At 52.3% G+C, this 13,547-nt stretch overlaps 1 protein-coding gene across 2 annotated transcripts in view; it reads left to right on the top strand.

Annotated features, from left to right (window-relative positions):
• The window catches only part of ZNF423 (zinc finger protein 423), a 334,391-nt gene that overhangs the window by 100,023 nt on the left and 220,821 nt on the right, over positions 1-13,547 (top strand). The gene's annotated exons all lie outside the window — the stretch shown is intronic.

The following is a 13,547-nucleotide window of genomic DNA, read 5'->3' as shown; positions in this document are numbered from 1 at the left end:
GGAAATAAACCTAAAAAAATTATAAAAGCTAATGCTAAAATTGGTTAGAGTCAGGGAGGAATTTCATTGGAATTTGATTCATGTATATTTATTCCAAGTATAATAACCTTTCCTGTATGGAAAAAAAATTTTTTTAAACAAAAGCAGTAATGATACAGAGAGCCCGCTTGCTAATTTTCGAGCAATACTGAAACTGAAAACTGATAAAAAGTGACAAGTTGCTGGAGATGGAATAAAGCGGCGTAATCGTGGAGCCCTGATAGGAGACATTTGCGGTAATGGAAAATGAAATGATTCACAGTGTGATCAATAAAAAATTAGCAGCATTTAATAAAAGGTTTCTGCTTCATGTTGACTAAAGAACATCGCAAGCAGTTTGAAATCCGAGTTAAGTGACAGTTTGAGGAGGAGCGGGGGGTGGTGATGGGGTGCGGGTGTGCGTGTGCATATAGATCACGCGGATATTGGCCATGGCGGAGGAGCCAGCCGGGCCCCTGGGGTGGGTCTGGAAGTTTCCTTTGCGCTGCCCACTTGACCTTTGCTCTGTGGTTAATTCTCTCCAGGTCTCCGTTCCTCATTGTGTGGGAAGGTTTCTCTGCGAGTCCCAGGCGCCAGGCAGGCCTCGCTCTCCTTGGCGGGTGTGGGCCCTGTGCACTGCCCGCTTAAATCCGTCTCCTGAGTCGGGGGGACTCCCTGCCTGAGGGTTAGCTATATTCATGCTGAGGCCCCTCAAACGTGTTGTGTGGGCCATTGGCTTTGTCCTATCAGCCGTCCTAGGATCCGGTTTTCCTGGAGACTTCTGGAATGTCTTGCAGCCCACTTGTGGCACTCGACACCCTTTTGTGGGCCCGAGGGAGATCCGTGGAAAGCTGGCAGGACTTAGCAAGTGGATGAGGTTAAGCGGGGAGGGACCCACTGGTCTCCTGAAGAAGCCCGCTGCTCGCATGGGCCCCTGGAGGAGTGGGGGGCCTGAACGAGGGGTTCAGTGGGAACCTGCTGCTTGCCAGCCGAGCATTGCCACCATTTGGCTTCTCCCTCAGTAGCAACAACATGGTGAGAACCACTCCATCAGACACGCTCCCTGTTCTCCAGGCGCCACTTCGGTATTCCCTGGAACACACTGCACACCAGGTTGTCTCCATGCCCAGAAACTTGTTAATTTTTAAAGGCTTTCCACAGCCTTTCCACTGTGGCTCCTGGCCTCCCGGGGCCGGATGGGAGGCTTGGAGTGGGAGGGTCACTGGGGAGGGGAGCAGCAGCTTCTGGGTTACAATAGCAGCCTGGGAGCCTGGGAGCCTGGGAGGGCAGCTCCTGAAGACCCAGGGCAGGGAATCCTTGCTGCCCCCTGCATTCTGGGCCGGTGGGTAGGATCAGGGGCCTGTTCCTGGCTTTGTGCCCGTTTTCAACCCTCCCCAGAGATGCACAGACCTGTGGCTGGATCTCTGAGGATTAGATTAGGAAGGGCCTTTCCAGGTGGTGCTGTTCACTGGTCCACTCCACAAATATGTATTGAACGCCTGCTGTGTGCCGGCCCCTGTGCTGGGTGCTGGGTGGGGGAAGGGGGAGCAAGATGAGCAAGACTGGTGTTGGCCCTGCCCGCTTGGGGTCTGCTCACTGGCACAGGAGATGGTCAGATGGTCTGCAAAGAAAGGGCCATGGCTGTTGTGATCAGAGCAGGAAGGGGAGGTGCCCAGGGAGCGCCCCGAGCTTATGGGTGGCTGATCGCATGGGGGTGAAGGTTCACTGAGTTGGGACGTGGACAGTGAGGAGGAATCACTGGGTGAACTTTTTGCACATGTTCTGGTTTTACAGTGGGACTCCTCCCAGACAGCACCGTTCTGTGGGGTCCCCGGGTCCAAGGCAGAAAGAGCGGGCTTCTTTGCGTCAGAGTTCTGCCCTCGGGTCTGCCCCTGGCACAGTGATGAGTCACTAAGGTGCGCTGTTTTGAAAATGACTGCTCCACGGTCCATGCCTTAGTTTACAGATGAGAGCAGCTTTGGTCCAGGGACGGTGCGACTTGCTGGGATCCCCCAGTGACCTCGGTGTGGCCCCAGGGCTCTGGGCTCTGTCTGTACCGCTTGTGTTTTTGCCTTTGACCCTGAATCACTTGCTCAGCCTGGCCGCTGGTCCTGGCTTTGGGGTACACAGCCTTTCCCTGCCCCTCCCCTCCCCCCACAAGGGGCTCCTCTTTCTGCTGCGGCCCCCAGGGGGTGATTTGTGCCCCAGCATCCTTGCCTTGAGTCCCGCTCCAGGCTCAGGAGCAATTAGGAACGCCAGGCCACGGTGCTGGCCACAAATTAGCTGGATTTACCGAGCTCCCCACGCTGCCCTGCCGCCCTCCCTCCCCTGCCTACCTCTGGCCCCACTTCTCCATCCCCTCCCTCCCAACCGCCGGCCGTCAGAGACAAAATGTGACAGCAAGGAGAGGGCAGAGTGGTCACAGCCTCAGGAGGTCACGAGGAGGTAGCAGCACACAATTTTCATGGTTCCAGGGTGGCTTTGTCCGACTGCTCTTCATTACTGCATGCGGCGAGATCCATTTTATTAAGATGGTGAGACTCAGAGGAGTGACACCGTTAACGACTTGCTGCAAAAATATAATTTTTTCCCCCTTTCGGTGAGGGTGTTTGTGATTGCTTTTCCTCCCCTTCCTGCTCCACCCCTCTCTGGTTCCCTCCTTCCCTACCATCTTTTCTTTCTGCTCCTTCCTTACCCATTGTAGTTGGGAGTTGGGGCTGGGGGGCATCTGCGGCCTCTCTCTCTGCCTCTGGGGTTGGGCTCAGCAGTTGAACACCCTCCGGGAGGGTAGTCGTGCATGCATCCGTTCTGTAGGCATTTCCCCGTAAAGGGCAAGGTGCTTGTGATGGAATGTCAGCCTCACCCTGTTAAACAGCTCTGCTTTTGTTCTTTGATGTGTGTGTAGCACCTAGAATAGCCGCTGACACGTAGTAGGTACTCAGGAAATGTTTGTTGACTGACTTGATGTGTGGAGCATTTGTGTTCCAGCTCTTGGGGCCCAGGTGGCAGGGACCTGGGGCGGCCTGAGCAGGGGGAGGTGATATCATCCTCATTTTCTAGGTGAGGTAAGAGAGGCCCAGAAATGTAAGCAGTCGAGGTCACACAGGAGTGGATTTGAACGCACGTTCTAAGTTTCCAAAGAAGGGACACTTTCGTATTTCTATCACTGCCCAGCTAACCTTTCTGTCTGGTGAGGAACGAGCAGATTGCCCTGGGCTCAGTGTGTCTATGGCTCCTGCTGGGCGTGCTTCATGGCAAGGACCCCCCTCCCCCACCCTGGCCCCCACCCCGCATCCAGTCCTCCAAGGTCTATTGTTTTGTCTCTGTTGTACTTCTTAAAACTTGAAGTCAGCATTTAAAAATCCAGAGATTTCACATAAAAATATGGATTTCCTTCTTTATTTTGAGAGAGAAAGAGAGAGAGAGAGAGAGAGTGAGCAGAGGAGGGACACAGAGAGAGGGAGAGAGAATCCCAAGCAGGCTCCACACGGTCAGCACAGAGCCTGATGTGGGGCTTGAACCCAAGAACTGTGAGATCACGACCTGAGCTGAAGTCAAGAGTCGGACATTTAACTGACTGAGCCACCCAGTGCCCCTGGATTTTGTTCTTTGAAAAAGAAAGTCGGGGCACCTGAGTGGTTCAGTCGGTTGGGCATCTGACTCTTGATTTCAGCTCAGGTCATGATCTCAGGGTTTGCAAGTTTGAGCCCTGAGTTGGGCTCTGAGCTGACCATGCAAAGCCTGTTTGGGATTCTTTCTTTCTGCCCTTCTCGTGTGTGTGTGTGTGTGTGTGTGTGTGTGCGCATATTCTCTTTCTGTCTGTCTGTCTCTCTCTCAAAATAAATAAATAAACAATGGGGCGCCTGGTGGCTAAGTTCGTTAAGCGTCTAACTTCAGCTCAGGTCATGATCTCACAGTTCGTGGGTTCAAGCCCTGCGTCTGGCTCTGTGCTGACAGCTCAGAGCCTGGAGCCTGCTCCGGATTCTGTGTTGCCCTCTCTCTCTGCCCTCCCCAGCTTGCACTCTGTCCCTTTCAAAAATAAATAAACATTAAAAAAATTTTTTTTAACAAAATAAATAAATAAATAAACTTAAAAAAAGAAAAAAAAGAAGTCAGCTGATGTATCTGTACCAGGCCTCACTTTTCCATATGGTGACCATGTAGAGGATTTGAGCAGGGGCCACCCCCTTGGGTGGGTGTCTGTCTGTCCCAGCCTCCCCACCTGACCTACTCATTTGTAGGACAGTAGAGGGCACTGGAGTTGTGAGCTTTGGTCCATTCATGGGCTGAGTGATGGGGAGAGTGGGTAAACTGTCTCACCTGTTTGAGCCTCAGTTTTGACCTCTGTAAAATAGGTGTAATGGTAACATCTCCCCTGTGGGGCCATGGGTAAGGGGTACAAATGAATTAGAAGGTCTGGTCTGACGGAAGGGATTGCCATCCTCTATGCTGCTTATCATTTTGGGCTCAGTTCTAGAATTCCTGACAACTAAAGAGACATCCTCTGGAAGATTCAGTCATTTCTGCGGTCAGCCGTGGGCCTGTGGAGAGGGAGACCCTGTACCCCGTCCTGGATCATCAGCCAGGGCGGAGCATCCTAGTGAGGCTTGTGTGATGCAGCCCAGGTCAAGTTCAGCGGCTGACTGACCATGGCTTTGTGATTCCATTCACAGAGCCGTCAGCGCTGACAGGGGAGCAACAGGCACCCCCGCCCCCCTCCCCCCAGCCATCCGGAAGTTGTTTCCTTATTTAAGAAACGGAACTTGGACAGCAAATTATGTGTTAAAATATTTGCCTACAGGTCTGCTGCCAAGGGGACCCTTTAGGCTGAGTGTTAAATGTTACCCTGCTGCCTGCACTGCAGATATTTTAAATCTGAAGATAAATAGTGGCTGCCTCGTGGAATTTGGGGCCAGCAATGGATGCACAAGCAGAGTGTCTAATTGGGGTTGGCAGGCTCCTTGCCCAGCCCCGGCCCGGCCCCTCCCGTCCTCCATACCACCAGCCCAGGCGTGCATGCGAAAGTGCTCACAGAGCCGTGTCCTTCTCTATAGGCAGAGCCCAGACGCCGAGCTGAGGTTAAGCCAGGGGTTTGACCTAGCGCCCAGGTTTTGGAAGTGCTCCCTCCCACTCTGGCCCTCGGGAACACGCTGCTAGTAAAACCCTTTTTTTAGGAAATAGGCAGGCTGTTAGGACGGAGTATGCGTTCTCTATTAAAGAAAAATGCTGCTCTAGGAAAAACGCTTTGGAAATGGTAGACACCTTCCTGGCTATGAATTCTATGGGGAGCCCCCCGACTACATTCAGGGGGAGAGCGCAGGAAAACTGGCTTGTGAGCTATAAAGTAAGCATGTCTACACCGTCTGCCCGGGGGCTTGGCCGAGACAGACCCCCGGCAGAGGTCACGCTGTTTCCTGGAGGAGGTGGGCTTGTCACTTAGGGTCACAGGGCGTGGAAGGGGGGAGCCTGGACTTGAGCCCAGGACTTTCTTCTCCTGGTGCAGGGGATTTTCTTGTCTGTATGGACATTTTCGTGCCTTCAGGTAGGCATAGTGCATGGACATTCTCCATCCTCAAGAGCCTGTGAGGGTCCGCTAGAGCTTTCTTTGTGGAACAGTATCTCCAACTCTTGCGGAAGTCACGATGCTGCACGCATTGGTTTGGATGAGTGATAACAGCAGAAATAAGATAGTCATTGTGGTTACGCTTTTCTCAAAAAGGCCTGCAGGCTAGGTATCGGGCTTATTATTACCTCATTAAAATACTTTAACTTTCTACAATTTTTCTCAGAGAGGGTAAGTGACTCGTCCAAGGTCCCCCAGCTGTTAAGTGGTGGCATGCGGATTTGAACCCAGACAGGCTGGCTCCACAGTCTGAGATTCTTTTCCGTTCTTTGTCTGTCATCCTGACAGTCCCTGGAACGTGACTCCAGCTGTCCGCTGCTGGTGCGTGTCGTTGCTTGATGGCCGCCTTTATTGCAGCAACTTGGCTCCGTCAGCCCCTCTGGACTCCTGTGCACTGCTGTTCCCCGAGCTTCCTGTATAGCCGGGCTCTCCAGTCCAGCCCTGGACGCGCCTAGAGTTCACTGTCTGGTGCTTCTGATTTCTGCGGAGGTGGATGTGGCCGCCTCCCATCCAAGTCTGCTTGGGAGAGGACATGAGGAGTGGGGGAGGCGGTCCCCAGACCCCGGCCCTCCAGGGGCTGGCTTGGCTGCATCCCCACTGTCCCCCGGCACCGTTCCTGGCTTTCACTTTGCTCTCTGCTCCCCTGCACCCTTGCCTCTTCCCACCTGCGCGGCCGCAGCTGCCTCTGGGCTCCACCCGCAGGGCTCCTGGCCTCACGTGGATCTCGTGTCTAGCCGGGTGCACAGTCCTTACATCCATGGCCGTCCATTCGGGGGCAGCCTTGCCCCCACCTGTCACGGCTGTCACGATGAGGCTCTTTACAGACAATAAGGAATCAGTGTCAGGGGAAGGGACTTGCTCAAGGTCACTCAGGGGGTGTGGTGGGTGTACTGGAGCTAAGACTGGGACCTGGGTCCCTAACTGACGCTGGCTGAGGCTGCTGCCACCTGCCACTTACACCTCCCTTTTGACATTCATTGCCTCATCTATTCACTCATTCACCAGCCCCGAATTTGTTGAGCATCCTTCTGTATGGGCCTTGTAGGGGCTTTGAGGCTCTCAAGGTGAATGAGACCATGGAGCGCCCTGTATGTTTTAGCAAATCAGTGTATGTTACGCCTGGCACTAAGTAGATCCTCAGTACATATTTGTTGGAGGAATGAAGAATGAATCAATGTGTGTGATCGTTGGCCCTGGTGTATCTCTCGCCTTTCAAGCTCTGCCCTTGTTCTGTCTATCCTGGGCTTATGGGGCGTCTCCTGGCTTCCTGCCTCCCCTGGGCAGGTCCTCAGCACTGGGGCCCCAGAAGTGGGACCCCCGGTGGTCCTTGGTCGGTTCTCAGGGGTGCCCAGGGCTCCCTGCTGGCTGATCCCCATGGTCCCTCCCAGGAAGAGAAGGGACAGCCTTCTCACTGCAGTCCCTGCTGGCTCTCCTGCTGGCTGGGGGCCGGGGCCAGAGGGAGGAGACCCTCACTGGTGTTCTCAGACTAAGCCTGTCTCAGCTGGCCCTTGGGAGTGGTGAGGCCCCGCCAGCCCTGACTCATGAGCTCCAGAAGCCTCGCTGAGAAGGTAGGAAATGCTCAGTTCCCAGACCTGGCAGCCTGTGGGGCAGCCTCCCCCACCCCGGGGCTGATCCCCTTTCCCTTTTTCCTGGCACTGGGCTCAGCCAGCTGTCCCTTGCTCAGCCCTTTCTTTCACAGACATTCCCCTTTTGCCTTCCCGTGCAGTGGTTAAGAGTCGAGATCTGTAGTCAGGAGACCTGGGTTTGAGTTCAGCCTCTGCGCTTCCCAGTGTTACAGCTCGTGTGTAGTCCTGAGCCTTGGCCTCCCCATCCGCAGAGTGGGGACATCAACTGTACCTTTTGCACAGGGTGACCGTGAGGAGGGCATGGGCTGTGAACATAGAACAGTGCCAGCAAGTGCTCCCTCTGTGGTATCAGTCAGGGTGTGGGGTGAGCGTGGGGGTGGGCGGGGTCACCTCCCTGCATCCCTGGCTAGGTTTCAGCCACCTCTTCCCTCAAGAGGATGTGAGGCCACTCTTCTTGCCAAGCGTCTCTTGCTGCACACCCTTTCTGCAGGGCCCGCTGTCCCTCATGTGTAATCACCTTGAAAGTCCCTTCTCATGGGCAATGGCTCAGTGAGGCTGCTTAGGCCTGGGGTGGGACAATTCACCGCTTTCTTTCCTTTCTTTTTTTTAAAGCTTTTAGTTTAGTTTTTGGAGTAATCTCCACACCCAGTGTGGGGGCTCAAACCCATAATTCCGAGATCAAGAGTCACACGTTTTACCAACTGAGCCAGCCAGGGTCCCCCCCCCCCCCAACCTTTTTTAAAAAAAGGTTTTATTTTTGCTTTCTAATGAACAGTAGTGAATCCACAGGGTTTTGTTACTGCCTCTCTTTGCTCATAGAAAGCTCCCCAAACCCATATCTTGGGCTCAGGGACTATGAGGTATACAGATGTGGTCTCGCGGGGTCCACCAGTCTAGGTGAGGAAGAAGCTGGCAGGACAGAGTGGTCCCATCGTATTTTAGGTGGAACCATTTGAGGTGGACAATAGTCGACTTCTTTGACCTAGGAAGATGGCAACTTCATGTGGTTCAACCTAATAATACTTATCATGGCCATATTGATGTTCAGAGACATGTTTCTTTGAAACCAATTTGTTCATTCATTGACCGTTCACTGAGCCCCCTGCCATGTGTCTGTCTGTACCAGGGGCTGGGGAGACAGTACTGAGCACCGACCGAGCTCCTGCCCTCATGGAGCTTGTGGTCTGGTAGGGGAGCATTCCAGCTGTCTATTGCTCTGTGACAAACCACCCCCAAACTCAGTGGCCTAAAGCAACCATTCCTATTTCACACAGCTCTGTGGGCTGAGTGGAGTCGGTTGGTGGTCTCACTTGGCATTTCTTGTGTAGTTGCCAAGTGAGTTGAGTCTGTTGGCTTCTGAAGTCTCGTCGGGGTTGGATGTCCAAGCTGGTGCTCTCCATGGCTGGCTGCTGGGAGCTCCTCTGGGGCTGTCCACTGGAGCACCTGCATTCTCTCTCTGGCATGGGCTTCCCATGGTATGGCAGCTGGGTTCTACCTGGTAGTGTCCCAAGAGATCAGGAGACCCTGTGGAAGTGCAGTCCTTCTGAACTAGCCTCAGATATCCCAGAACATTCTTCCATTGCAATCTCTTTATTTCCTATTTGAGAGAGAGAGAGAGAGAGAGAGAGAGAGAGAGAGTGAGCATATGAGTTGGGGAGAAGGGGTAGAGGGAGAATGAGAGACCCTTAAGCAGATTCCACAATCAGCACAGAGCCTGATGTGGAGCTCGATCCCATGACTCTGGGATCATGACCTGAGCTGAAATCAAGAGTCCAACGCTCAGCCGACTGAGCCACTCAGGAGCTCCTTCCATTACATTCTAATATCAAGGGAATTACTGCAGCCAGCCAGCCCAACAGGGCCATTGTGGACAGGAATTAGACCCCTCTTCTTTTTTTTTTTTAATTTTTATAATGTTTATTTATTTTTGAGAGAGAGAGAGAGCGAGAGCGAGCAAGAGTGCACCATTGGGGGAGGGACAGAGAGAGAAGGAGACACAGAATCCAAAGCAGGAGACACAGAATCCAAAGCAGGCTCCAGGCTCTGAGCGGTCAGCACAGAGCCCGATGCAGGGCTTGAACTCATGAACTGTGAGACCATAGGACTCTTAAACCAACTGAGCCACTCAGGTGCCCCTAGACCCCTCTTCTTGATGGGTGAGTGTGGGGTCTCAATACAGAAGAGCACATGGGATGCAAGGTGTTGCTGATGTCTGTGTGAAAATGTGGGGAGCCGCAGGGAGGAAAAAAGTTAACCTACAGGGGCGCTGGGTGGCCCAGTCAGTTAAGTGTCCAACTTTGGCTCAGGTCATGATCTCACGGTTCGTGAGTTTGAGCCCGTGTCGGGTTTTGTGCTGATAGCTCAGAGCCTGGACCCTGCTTTGGATTCTGATTCTGTGTCTTCCTCTCTCTCTCTGCCCTTTCCCTGCTTGTGCCCTGTCTCTCTCTCTCTCTCTCTCTCTCTCTTTCTTTCTCAAACATAAATAAGCATTAAAATTAAAAAAAAAAATTAACCTACAAAAGCATGAGTGAACATTGTGCCAAGCACACTGGTGGCAAAGGGAAGGGCCCTATGGGGAAGGAATGTCACCCATGTGACATTGGTGCTCGGGGTCGCAGGGAGCCCTGTTAGGCAGGGGAAGAGTCACGTGGGAACGGGAGCGTGAAACCCTTGGCAGAACAAACTTGCAGTTCGAGGGCTTGAAAGAAGGTCTGTGTGGCCGCGACATAAGTGATAAGTCGACGAGGCCGGAAGAACTTTTCCTGGACCTTCGGGGCTGGGACAAGGCCCCACATGGGATTTTGAAGGGTTTACAGATACCTCAACATTGTTTTCATGGAGTGTCTACAGTGGGGAGACCGTGTAGCAGAGCTGTTAGAGAGTCAGAACCAACTGTATTTGAAACCTACTGCTGGTGGCCTTGCTTTGCACCAGTGTCCTTCCAGAAGGTTCCTGTCACACAGCAAGTGCTCTGTAAACGCTAGCTGCTCTTGGACTCCTGGCCAAAAGGCAGGTGCGCACATCTGAAAACAACTAGGCTATGAATTGTCCAGAGGGGTGTGTGAGGCTGGGGAGGTGGGGAGCTTTGTCAAGAGGGGGAGAGTCCAGAGCTCGGTGACCCTCAAGGAGAGGGCCCTATTCACAACTGCTCAGCTCAGCGAGGGCCTTCCCAGCATGGCTTCTGATTGCTCCAGGTGGCCCCCAGGAGGATAGGCTCCAGGGCCCGTTTCCTGGAAGTCTTTCCCAGACCCCGAGGGCTCCCTGGAGAATGCACTCCTCGGCCTGCTGACTTTGCTTCCTCCAGCCGGGCTGGTTGGAGTGACCAGTGGGTCACCTGTAGTTCAGGTGCAGACACTGAGATCACGGTGTCAGAAACTTAAGGCAGCTCTTGGGTTGGGGACCCAGGGCTAGTGGTGGCCTCTGAGTTCTGCCTTCTCCTTGCTCGCTCAGGCAAGGACTCACGGGGCCTCCGGGACTGGATGGAGACAGGACATGGGACAGGCAGGGCCACCCCTGACCAGCTAGAGCTGGGTCAGTGGAGGGGGAAAGGCCCATTCATTCGATCCCCAGGGCTTCCTGAGTAGCTGCACTGAGAGTGTCCAGGAATGAGGAGACCCCAAGAGTGCTCCAGAGAGGCTGGGCCCCCCTCAGAGCTCTCTGTTCTCTTCCCCTCCTGGGCCTTAGAGAGCTTAGGGCTCTGACAGGCCCTGGGTCTGGGAGAAGGGTATGCTGCTTAACACGAGAACTTGTAGGTTCAATCCCCTGCATGGCTTTGGATGACCCCTCAGAGCCTCTGTTTCCTCATCTGCACGTGGAAAAATAGCATCATTTACTCTTTTCCCCTAGTGTGAGGTTCAGAGACTGCGGGCAATGAAAGTGTCTTACAGGGAGTAAAGCCCAAGCCGGATGGAAGGCTTCCTGTTTTGAGGTCCTGAATCTGCTGACACAGCAGAGGGCCCCTTCAGGACTGGGTCTTAAGGGGGGGTCCTGCTCCCCAACTTCTTCAGGCCATCATCTTTCCTCTCTGGCTTCCTGAGGGGCAGGCTGGCTGGCCCTTGTGACCCCGTGGGACGTCAGGGGATGGGGCCCCCCACCTCTTCCCACCTCCCCTCCCCTGCCCCTTTGTGAGCAGCCACCTTGCCTTTCCATTAGTAGACAGTGGCAGGGGAGGTGACAGTTCCTTAAAACAGATTTATACTCTTGGATGACTTTATGGGTTTTTGCCTTATAAAAACCTAAGAGTTGACATTCTGATTTATCTACTACTGAGTCAACAGGATGTACCAGATTTAAAGAGATCAAATGCATTGTAATGTTTGTGGCTCCAGTTGTGGATTAGATGAGCTATTATGGGAAGTGCTGCCAAGTAAATATGGCAAAAAAAAATTAAATATGTCTATTAAATTGTGTGTTAAGTAAAGTAGCACAAGTGTGTTAAGTAAAGTACACAAGTGTGTAACTTAACTATCTGGAGAGTTGGTGTGATAGATAAAGCTGGAGTGATAGTTCTCTTTTTCCCCCCCCCTTCAGAACATTTTTTTTTTAAGGAAAGAGACTGTAAACTAGGAATTTCAGAGACGGGTGCTTGACTGTGTAACTGTGGTTATGTGATGACTTATAATATTGAAGGCTCAATGATATTTTTCATTTCTTTGCTTTCTATTTCTTGTTGCCACCGCAGCGGCCGATCAGATTTCCTGAGATAAATATGCTGCCTGGCTTTTAATGGGATTTCCGTATTGCCGGGAGTTGGCATGTTCTGATAATAAAAGAACCTAAAAATTGTACATCCCTTAATTGGTAAGAAGAGAGATGTTTTGATGGGCCACAAATGGAAACATTGATTTTTACTGCCTCCGAGCAGTTGCGAGCAGCGTGTCAGGCCACGTTCCCCGCCACGGAAGGCGGCAGCTGGCTCTCCAATGAGCTGATTTGTGTTCACAGGTTCTTGATGTCGGGTGCTTTTGGAAGTGCGCATTTTGTGCAGATGGGAGAAATAGAGCCCTTATAACATTATCTGGTTCTAAATTGAAATATTTATAGGACTGTGGCTTCCACCTCGAATCGAATGCATTCTTTGCTTCGTTTCTCTTTCTGGCTTTGGCAACTAGTCCTCGGGGGTTTAAAGGTTGTGTGCTGAAGGCTTTCTCTGTAACTGCAGTGTTATGTGCTACATGCACGTGTGCACCCATGCGGGCACACGCACATCTTTGCATCTGCGTATGTGTTTGCATCAATGTCTTTACACATAACAGAGATTTCTCTCTTTAATTCAAATCGGTGCTACCCATCAAATCTGGATGGGTAGATTGTTTTCCAGGACAGACCGTGGAAGGGATAACACACGCTTTGATTTTCCAGTTCGAGTCTTTGTACTTGAATGAGGAAGTTTAATCCACTGACACTTACTGAGATTACTGATACATTCTGTGTGTTATATTTACCATGCTTTTTTTGCGCTTTGATTTACAAGTTCTTGATGTGCCCTATTAATCTCTCAGATTGAGGCCATGCTCCATTTTCCCCGGCTGTGCAGGGAAGTGCACTAGACAGGAGTTAGGATGTCTACGAGTTAAACATCTGTAGGGTGCTGGGGATTTTGCGCCCCCCTGGCTGGAGGCCAGGTGCCATACCTATGACATGGGGATAAAAAGCCTGTCCCTGTCTGTGGGCAGGACCACATGATTGCTTGAGCCCCCTTTTAGCTGTAGGATGGGAGAGACTGTGAAATGGGGCTATGCATATGGAGTTAGGGCTTTGAAAAAGTGTGGCACTACAGGAAATGAAATGCATCACATTATCATGATCATTAACTCACTTTTCTGTACGGTTTAGCCATTTGCACAGTGCTAAGTGTAGAATAGGCAGTTTATTTGATTTTTTTAAATTTTTTAAATGTTTTTTATTTATTTTTGAGACAGGGAGAGACAGAGCATGAACAGGGGAGGGTCAGAGAAAGGGAGACACAGAATCTGAAACAGGCTCCATCCAGGCTCTGGGCCATCAGCACAGAGCCTGACGCGGGGCTTGAACTCACAGACCGTGAGATCATGACCTGAGCCGAAGTCGGCCGCTTAACCGACTGAGCCACCCAGGCGCCCCTAGGCAGTTTATTTTAAAGAAATTGGCTAGGGTGGGGGGGAGGTGGTGCACCTAGGTGGCTCAGTCAGCTGAGCGTTCGACTTCGGCTCCGGTGATGATCTCGCTGTTCCCAGGTTTGAGCCCCTCATTGGGCTGTCTGCTGTCAGTGAGGACCCTGCTTTGGATCCTCTGTTCCCTGCCCCCTCTCTGCCCCTCCCCCGCTTGTGTGTGAAAATGTT

This window comes from Prionailurus bengalensis, chromosome E2 (assembly GCF_016509475.1).
Source record: "Prionailurus bengalensis isolate Pbe53 chromosome E2, Fcat_Pben_1.1_paternal_pri, whole genome shotgun sequence".
NCBI classification, from domain to species: Eukaryota; Metazoa; Chordata; class Mammalia; order Carnivora; family Felidae; genus Prionailurus; species Prionailurus bengalensis.
Note: the sequence above shows the minus strand (reverse complement) of the source record. Positions and strands in the feature narration are given on the sequence as shown.